This window comes from Corylus avellana, chromosome ca9 (genome assembly GCF_901000735.1).
Source record: "Corylus avellana chromosome ca9, CavTom2PMs-1.0".
NCBI lineage: Eukaryota > Viridiplantae > Streptophyta > Magnoliopsida > Fagales > Betulaceae > Corylus > Corylus avellana.
Window position 1 is genome coordinate 15,634,866 of NC_081549.1, and position 10,737 is coordinate 15,645,602.

The following is a 10,737-nucleotide window of genomic DNA, read 5'->3' on the forward strand; positions in this document are numbered from 1 at the left end:
ATATGTTCCGTTTTTTTTGTGTGAAACACTGAGTATACAGTGCCAGCACTGTAGCTGGAACAGTACCGTTCCAGCTATAGTGCTGGTCCGTTCCGTTCGCAAACAGAGCCTTAGAGAGACCAGCTAAATCTAGCTAGATAGAAACTGGAAACAACCATGGGACAATCCAATCACGGTGAGATTAAGTCAAACCACGTTTTTTAAAGGATAATGTTTTTATATTATACTACTAGACTTCTGAGTTATCAGTGTCAAGTAATTGGAGCGAGGAATTTTAGTAATGGTGTGGACCCAGTTGATAGAAAAGTGATTGGATGTGATTTCATTTGAAAATTACCTTTTTTTTCTTCTTTTAAAGATAAGATGAGGTACATCTCTTTACAAGTATAAGCTTCAATAAAAAGGTTGATTAAGATCCCCGCTCGCCATATACATCCCACTCTTATCTCTTTCCATGTAAGGACAAAAGTTTCCTACCAATTGAGTTGAGTGTAGGGGTAAAAAATGCGAATGAGAATGTAATTACTAGCAATATTCGAATTTGTATGAGTAAAATGAGAATAATGGTTTTTTGTATTCATATCTGCATTATAGAATTACTATCTGCATTCATGTGTTACTGTGATTAACAAATGCAGTTATTATTCGTTATTTGCATATCATGTAACGATCGTTTTGGGCTTTGAAGTTGTAATTTTTGCTTTTAGTAAATATAAAATGACATTATCTATAATTGAATACTATTGTTTATTTCACACTTGCTAATCATATAAAATTTTCATCTCATATATTATTTAGCTTCATGCATCATCTATCTATATAGTGGGCGGCAAGAAAAAACAATAATAATAACAAACGAATAACATATAAGACAATTAAATTAAAACGAATCAAAAAAGTTTTGTAGTAGTGAAATCCAACAACGTTACAAATCTAGCAACAAAGTTTTAGTGTATATATATATATATATATATATATATATATATATTATCCGCATCCACATATGCAGATAACGGATACGAGCCATTATTTTTTGCCCTCATTTTGACTCGTAAGTAGATATTATTTTCTAAAAAAAAACTGGCCCCACCAATCTCTTATTTCTCTAACCTAATTTTTAGAAAATAATATCCATCTAGAACCAGAAAAATACTAAAACACCATGAATAGCATTTCCCTACATTTTACCACACGAATAATGGCATGGTACTAACTAAAATTAAGATTTTCAGATTTTTTTTTTTTTAAAATCAAATGCTTCAAGTAATCGCATGTAGAAGATTTTGTAGGACAAAACTATTTCAAATCATTATTCCATGTAATATTCCCTTAAAGATCTTTAAGTCCAAATAATTATCCAAATACATGGATTAAAGTAATATATATGGAAATTAGATTACAACATTTCAACTTTTATATACATAATTTTATTTATACAGGGAAAATCGAACTTAATCAACATTACCCTCAAATCAAATGGTTTAAAGTATAAGGTTCATATAATGGCATGGTACGGACTAAAATTGTGATTTCTGTCAAATTGTAAGTCAGACCGACTAATCAATGTTAGAATAATTTAATAATAAACCCGTTCTTTCTCCGTAGCATGTATAGACCAAGGATGAGAATCATATGTCTCTATTAATTATGAGAGAAGCTTTCAATATCTGCCTCTTGAATCTCCTGTAAATACCTAAACATATAAAAGAAAACTGTGTTTTGTGTGTGTAGAAAGACTATTACTCTCAACCCTAATTTTTAGGTAATGACTTTTTTTTTTTTGTTTTTTTTAGGAAAGAACTGCCATCATATTTTATTGAATCAGCTCTGAGGAACCAGAATAGAACGTTCTGCCTCAATTATCAATTGGATACAATACGGAGGATCACACCCCCATACATTGTCCATACAATCGTGTAATGCCTGTTGGGCTAAAACATGACAGCCCTATTAACCTGTCGTGGAACATAACGCATTTGCCAGCTCGGGAAAGAACTCAAGGACTGCCGAATATCTTCCACAAGCTGCCCTCTCCAGTTATCATCTGGTTCAGTAGAATTTACCGCGTCCACCAAAGCTTTCGCATCACTCTCCAACACCACTATGAATAAACCCAGTTCTTTGCTTAGTTCAATAGCCATTAATGCTGCCCAGGCTACCGCAGATGTAGGATCAACCCTTCCCGGTCTCAATTTGCTCTTACCTGTACGCATGTTCCCCATATGATCCCTTATAACTGCCCCTAGACCCACCCTTCCATTTTCCTTATCAATCCATGCATCACAATTCACCTTATACCATTCTTGGGAGGGGTGGGGGGGTGCACCCACTTTGGCACTACAATGGGACCCGCAGAAGAGCTCTCTTGAGATTGTACATTCTGAGCATGTTGGAACGCCTCTATCCCCTGTTTTGCCTGCTGAAAGACCAAACTGGGGTGCAAGAAAGGTCCCTCGTAAATAAATGCATTACGCCTCAACCAGATTCTTCTGAGCACTCCTACAAATTGTTGAAATTCCACCATAGAACATTTCCGAAACATATCGTCAACCACGAACAGAAAGTCTGGTTCATGATAGCTGCTCTTCTGAAAAATAACATTTTCGGCACTCCAGACATCCCTTGCCGAGCCACATTGCCACAGAATGTGGAATGTGGTTTCAGCCTCAGTTTCACAAAAAGGGCACGTGGGATTAGAAATGATTTGTCTGTGACATAGATTGTACCGAGTTGGGAGAATGTTCTTACAAGCTTTCCACAAAAAAAAATTTTCCGCAGCAGGAATATTTAGTTTCCATAAATCCCGCCATATAGAACTGATGCTAGCCCGAGAGGAGCCCTCTGCTCTTGTCGCTAGATCCTTTTCCTTCTGTATGTGATAAGCACTTTTGACCGAAAAAACACTAGCAGCTGTTTCACATAATGACTTAAATGAAGTTTAATCAGTCAACTTCGTTTATATATAGAATGAGAGTAAGTAACTTCATAATGTGTCCAAAAAATTGGCTCATCCCATTTATAGGACTAAAACTAAACAAATGATTTTGCTAGTCCACCCAAAAGGAATTAATACATTAATTTCCCACTTGGACATCATATTGCATTTAATCACAAGATAAACGCAAATAAGTATTCTAAACACACAATTTGATCAAAATGTGTTTGCAAGTAATAAGTTAAGAATACACCGATAGGATGCATGACATATAACAAGTACTTACAATCACATGAGTAATGAAAATATAATGCAAGTGTAAGACACAAATAACACAAATAGTGATCACAATATTTTCAAATGAAGCCTACTGAGACTAATACACAATGTCTCATTGAAACTCTCACACGATGTCCCGTGTCACAATATCAATGCCATAGTTAACACAAATTCACACAAAACAATATATATGGCAACACAAAAAATACTCACGATATACACAAGACACATAACTCCCACTAACTTAATAGAAAATCCTCCACAGCTCAGGAAGATTAAGAAGGCAACATCACGACTGATACTCCTAAACCATTAAGGGAAATATCCTACACCAAGATGGAAAGGATTGCAACTAGCTCATGAGTATAATCAGGGATAGGCATATCATAATATATATATACAAGGAAACTCTACTACAATTCAGCATGTAATATTGTATTTGACAACTAAGACTTCTCTGTATCTAACGTGTATGTTCTGCTTATATATACAGCAGTGTATATGATAATGTAACTTATTGAATAAAATATTATCATTTCTTCATAATTTTCATGGTATTAGACCTTATAGCTCACGCATAGATCCTTCTACCGCTCCAGGATGTTTTTTTTTCTTCCTTTCCTTTATCTTCCTCATGGCTCCCAGCAGTTCTACCCCCAAAACCCATGTTTTCACTCCACCAAATATTACCCAACTTATTGGAACCCATATGGATGGCACCAATTATCCAATTTGGAGTTTCCTATGTCGCCTTATATTACAAAGTCATGATTTGCTGGGTTTCGTGGATGGTACCGAACCGTTCCCAGTCAAATTTCTGCATGATACTAATCGAAATGACTCCACTGACCTTAACCTTGAGTATGAACTATGGCTCAAAAAGGATCAGTTCATCATGAGTTGGCTCAATGCCTCTCTTACTAACAAGGTGTTATCAACCTTGTATGGCCAGCAATCTGTACGGCAGGTCTAGATGCCTCTATCCAAATGCTATGCCTCACATTCTCGCTCCCGGGGTGCTTCACCTCAAGTGACAATTGCAGAATTTGCATCAAGGTAGCAAAACCTATACCAAATATCTTCACGAAGCCAAAACTTGGGCTGATCAACTTGCCGCCATTGACAAACCAATTGAAAAGGATGATCTCATCTCTACTATAATTGGAGGTCTGAATTCTACATATACTTCCTTTGTTACCACTTGCTCTTATGCCCTACATGACTCTACTATGAGCTTTGATGATTTTCAATCCAAGCTGTTGTCCCATGAGATGCTGCTTGACCACCAAAATCAAGTCATCTCCCCGTCCTTTGCTATGGTTGCCAGGAAATCCACTCCTCATGGATCCAAGAAGTCCAAACTGCAATTCACTCCATGTCCACATCATAGTTCCTCCTCTCAACCATACTTTTCTCCACGCCCACATCAACAGAAGTCCAAATTCACCTTTGCCCTGTCACAACACATCATCTCAGCACACGCCAGCTTCTCCTAACAATTTTAGTAGTATTCCCCGCAACCCATGTCAGATTTGTGGCAAACTCAATCATAGGGCTCTTGATTGCTTCCCCCGGATGGATTACAGCTTTCAAGGGCACCATCCACCTGCCCAACTTGCCACCATGGTCACCCAAACTCATGCCATCCCAGAGGACGACCCATGGTATGCCAACAGTGGCGCTAATAACCACATCACCTAGGATGTTGCCAACTTGTCTTTTCAGGAACCATACGGTGGTGATGACTATGTACCTATTGGTAATGGCTCTAGGTTGCCTATTCAAAACATAGGTTCTCTCAAACTTCAAACCCCTTCCTCTTCCTTATATTTGAATTGGGTTCTTCATTGTCCCATAGCTATGGCCAATTTGCTTTTCATCAATCAATTTTGTTTAGATAATGATTGTTTCTTTATCCTAACTGGTTCCCATTATTTTGTTAAGGACAACAAAACCGGCATGACAATTCTGGAGGGTCTCAGTGAAGGTGGGCTCTATCCCATTCACATCAATAAAAAGTGTTTGTGACAAATGCAAATTACAAGATCACCAAAGAAGTAGAAAAGTGCAGAATAGAAAAATAATACAACCACACAAGATACCAAGATTTAAGTGGTTCGGCTTCACAAGCCTACATCCACTGGCGGAGACGATCAAGGAGAAATTTACTAACAAAAGAGAGGAGTACAAAGAGTAGTACAAACAAAATCACTCAAACCCAAAAGCCCCAATACACCCCAATTTCACTCAAAAGAGAATTAAATACAAAAGAGAAAATATTCTCTAAAATTCTCTAAGCTTTTTAGTACTCCAAACGTGAGATCAAACTGAAGAAAGATGGTGTATCTCTTCTTCTCTCTGCAACACAAGTCTCTTTCTCTCGGCAACTTCAGTTTTTCTTCTTTCTCTATATTTCAACTAAAGTCGCTGCTTCTCTCCTTAAGACCGAATGGCTTCAGCTTTTAACAACAAAGCAATTTTGTCAAAGCTTCTAGAAGAAGCTTAATGAATGGAGAGACAAATGGACGTGCATGAAGAAGGTAAGTCAAAAAAAGAGTAATGGGATGTAAAAGTAACCATAATGGTTTGGGGCCCACAGTAAGGTTGATGAACAAATTCAAGTCACCTAATCTGACAAATCTCCACCTTGACTTGAATTTCATCAAGTCTTCAACACAAATCTCCTCAAGATGTCTCCTCCAACACCTCTAAGGGAAATTAAAAATGACAAACACCAATCAAGCCCAAGCAATGCTTGAACTTGAGGATCGGAAGTGGCTTTGTCAACATGTCTGCTAGATTTTCCGCCGTAGCAATTTTCTTCACTATGATATCACCTTGTGTCACGACCTCCCGAAGAAAATGATATCTAACATCAATGTGTTTAGTCCTCTCATGATACATTTGATTTTTGGTCAAATGTATTGCGCTTCGGCTATCACAAAATACAACAGTCTCATCCTACTGCAAACCCAAATCACTAACCTAACCTTTGAGCCAAATTGCTTCTTTCACTGCCTCTGCTGCTGCCATATACTCTGCCTCCATAGTGAACAAAGCAACCATCGACTGTAAAGTCACTTTCCAACTAATGGCACACCCCGAGAGAGGGAAAACATAACTTGTCAAAGATTTTCTCTTATCCAAATCACCAGCATAATCTGAATCAACATAACCAATGACATTAGAACCAATGCCACTGCCTCTATCATAGACTAAACCAATATCTGTAGTGCCCCGTAAATAACGGAGTATCCATTTCATTGCCTGCTAGTGAATCTTGCCTGGATTCGCCATGTAGCGACTAACAACACTTACTGCCGGTGAAATATCTGGATGTGTGCACACCACAGCATACATGATGCTCCCAACTACACTAGAGTAAGGAACATGAGACATGAACTGCTCCTCCTCCTCACTCTATGGCGCTGACGCTCCTGAAAGTCTGAAATGAGCTGCAAGTGGAGTACTCATTGGTTTAGAATTATGCATACCAAAGAGTTCAAGTACTTTCTCAATGTCTTTTATGTGACAAGTACAACTTTCCTGCTTTTCTATCCCTGTGAATCTCCATACCAAGGATTTTCTTCGCAACTCCCAAATCCTTCATTTCAAACTCATCACTCAACATAGATTTCAATCTCTTAATTTCCAACATGCTTTTAGCAGTAATAAGCATGTCATCCACATAGAGTAACAAATAAACAAAAGAACCATCAGACAATTGCCTGTAATACACACAGCTGTCATACCTACTTCTTGTGTAACCATATCCGATCATAAAGCTATCAAAGCACTTGTACCACTATCTTGGAGATTGTTTTAAACCATAAAACGACCTCCTCAGCCAACAAACTTGATCTTCTTTACCTTCAACAATGAACCCCTCTGGCTAATGCATGTAAATGGTTTCCTCACGCTCACCATGCAGAAATGCAGTTTTCACATCAAGTCGCTCAAGTTCCAAATCATTTAGGGCAACCATGGCAAGCAAAACACGAATAGAACTATGTCTCACAATAGGAGAGAAAACTTCATTGAAGTCCATACCTTCTCTCTGACTATAGCCCTTTGCTACCAAACGTGGCTTGAACCTTGCATCTTCAACACCTGCGATTCCTTCATTCTTCTTGAAGATCCATTTGCAACCAATAGTTTTAGCGCCTTTAGGCAATTTCACCAATTCCCATGTTTGGTTCTTATGAAGAAACTCAATCTCCTCCTTCATGGCAATAATCCATTGTGCAGACTCACTACTTGTGATAGCTTCTGAGTAAGTGGAAGGCCCCTGGACTGCAGTGTCCTCTACCACAGTAAGTGCATATGCTACCAAATCTGCATACCCATATCTCTGAGGTGGCCTAATCTGCCTCCTCTATCTACCAGCTGCAATACTGGTCTCTTGCTCTTCTTGTGGATCATCATCATCAAAACTGGAATCATGAACATCTGTTACAGGCTGATCTTGAGTGTTATCTTGCACCCTCTGTGAATTCTTCACCTCCTTGCTAGAACTCTGCTCCTTTCTTGCAGAAGCAATAGACTCCTTTCTCGGGTGAAGCATGACAAATTCATCAAATATAACATCTCTACTGACTATAAGCTTAGGTGATTTAGGATCAGAACACAACAATCTATATCCTTTCCCCCCATCTGCATAGCCTAGAAATATACATTTCTTTGACCTAGTTTCAAGCTTACCATCATTCACATGACAATAAGCAGGACAACCAAAAGTTTTTAAAAATGAATAATCAGCAGGAGTACCAGACCACACCTCATAAGGACTTTTACATTCAATGGCTATTGATGGAGAACGGTTGACCAAATAGCAAGCAGTATTGACTGCCTCAGCCCAAAAATCTCTAGACAACCCGGCATTTGAAAGTACGCAACGCACTTTCTCCAAGAGAGTCCTGTTCATCCGCTCAACGAACCCATTTTGCTATGGAGTATGACTAACTGTGCGATGTCTAGCGATGCCTTCATCCTTTGCAGAATTTATTAAATTCACCACCATAAAATTCCATGCCGTTGTTTATTCTGAGTCACTTGATTTTCTTCCCTGTCTGATTCTCAATTAATGTCTTCCATTGCTTGAAAGTGACAAACACATCACTTTTGTTCTTCAAAAAATACACCCATACTTTTCTCGAATAATCATCAATAAATGTAACAAAGTATCGAGCACCACCCTTTGAAGGAACCTGAGAGGGACCCAATAGATCTGAATGGATATAATCCGATGTACTACTTGTTCTGTGGATGCCTGTACTGAACTTGACTCTGCACTGTTTCCCAAACACACAATGCTCACAAAAGTCAAGAGATCCTGTTTTTTGGTCACAAAGCAAATCTCGTTTGCTAACGATTGTCATACCCCTTTCACTCATATGACCCAACCACATATGCCATAACTAGGTTGTGTTTGAATCTGGTTCATCTAAAGTAGACATAGCAGCTGAACCTGTTACCGTACTACCCTGAAGAAAGTAGAGGCCATCTACTTTGTTACCTTTCATTATAACCAATGAGCCTTTGCTAACCTGAATGACTCCACCTTCACCGAAATACTTATATCCAAGGGAGTCCAAAGTGCCCAATGAAATAAGATTTTTCTTTAAATCTGGTATATGTCAAACATTTGTCAAAGTCCTCACAATCCCATCATGCATCCTAATTTTGATTGTACCAATACCAACAATCTTGCAGGCCACATTATTTCCCATCAAGATTGAACCGCCATTGACTAAATCATAGGTAGTAAACCAATCCCTTTTAGGGGACATATGAAATGTACAAGCAGTATCAAGGACCCATTTGTCGTTAGAACGATCATCAGAAATGGTAACTGCAAGGACAAGGTCTGAACCCTTAGAATTTCCTTCGACAACTCCAGCCACAGAAGAGGAACTTTGCTTGTCACCTTCCTATTTATTTTTCAACTTCGGATACTCAGATTTATAATGCCCGTACTTTTTACAGTAGTAACACTTTACTTTCATTTTTGACCTGGACTGCGATTGGCCTCTTGATTTACCTTTACTTGAATCCCTTTCACTGGATCGACCTCTAAAATTAGAAGAATTTTTTGAACAACCCTTAACAAATGAACCCTCTACCTGATTATCACTACCTTTACTATTCAATCTTGTTCTCAACTCCATAGAATTTAAAGCAGATTTAAAATCAGCTAAGGAGATAGTATCTCTACAGTACAACATTGAATTAACAAAATTATCAAAGGCATCCAGTAGTGAACATAACAATATTAAGGCTTGATCCTCATCATCTACTTTAATATCAATATTTTTCAGATCCAAAATAATTCTATTAAAGTCATTAAGATGATCACACAGAGGCATACCTTCTTTGATCTTGATGGTATATAACCGTTGCTTCAAATACAATCGGTTAGTGAGGGATTTCGTCATGTACAAGCTCTCCAGCTTCTTCCAAAGTCCAGCGGCTGTTTCTTCATTGGCAACTTCTCTTTAAACACCATCTGAAAGAGACAACAAATATGCACTGTGGGCTTTTTCTTCAAGTTCCTTCCTTTCTTCCATTGATGATGTTGATGGCACCTTGCCATCCAAAATCTTCGCCAAGCCTTGTTGTCATAATAAAGCTCGCATCTTGATGCGCCAAAAGACTGATACTATTCTGACCATCAAACTTCTCTACTTCAAATTTTGTAGTAGCCATCCCGCAAAATAAATACCCAAGCTTTGATACCATTTTGTTGTGACAATGCAAATTCCAAGATCACCAAAGAAGTAGAAAGTGCAGAATGGAAAAATAACACAACCACACAAGATACCAAGATTTAAGTGGTTTAGCCTAACAAGCCTATTTACACTGGCGGAGATGATCCAAGAGAAATTCACTAACAAAAGAGTGGAGTACAAAGAGTAGTACAAGCAAAACCACTCAAACCCAAAAGTCCCAATACACCCCAATCTTACTAAAAAGAGAATTAAATACAAAAGAGAAAATATTCTCTAAAATTCTTTAAGCTTTTCAGCACTCCAAACGTGAGATCAAATTGAAGAAAGATGGTGTATCTCTTCTTCTCTCTGCAACACAAGTCTCTTTCTCTCAGCAACTTAAACTTTTCTTCTTTCTCTATATTTCAACTAAAGTTGTTGCTTCTCTCCTTAAGACCGAATGACTTCAACTTTTAACAACAAATCCATTTTGTCAAAGCTTCTAGAAGAAGCTTAATGAAATGGAGAGACAAATGGACGTGCATGAAGAAGGTAAGTCAAAAAAAGAGTAATGGGTTGTAAAAGTAACCATAATGGTTTGGGGCCCACAGTAAAGTTGATGAACAAATTCAAGTCACCTAATCTGACAAAAAGTTTGTCAATAAATGCCGTGCACATGTTGCTCTCTTTAGTGTCAAAACATCTCTAGATATCTGGCATGCAAGGTTGGGTCATCCCTCCTCTCAAATAACCAAGCGAGTCATTTCCTCTTTTCACCTTCCAGTGGCTGGATCTCTAAGTTCTGATCATCTTTGT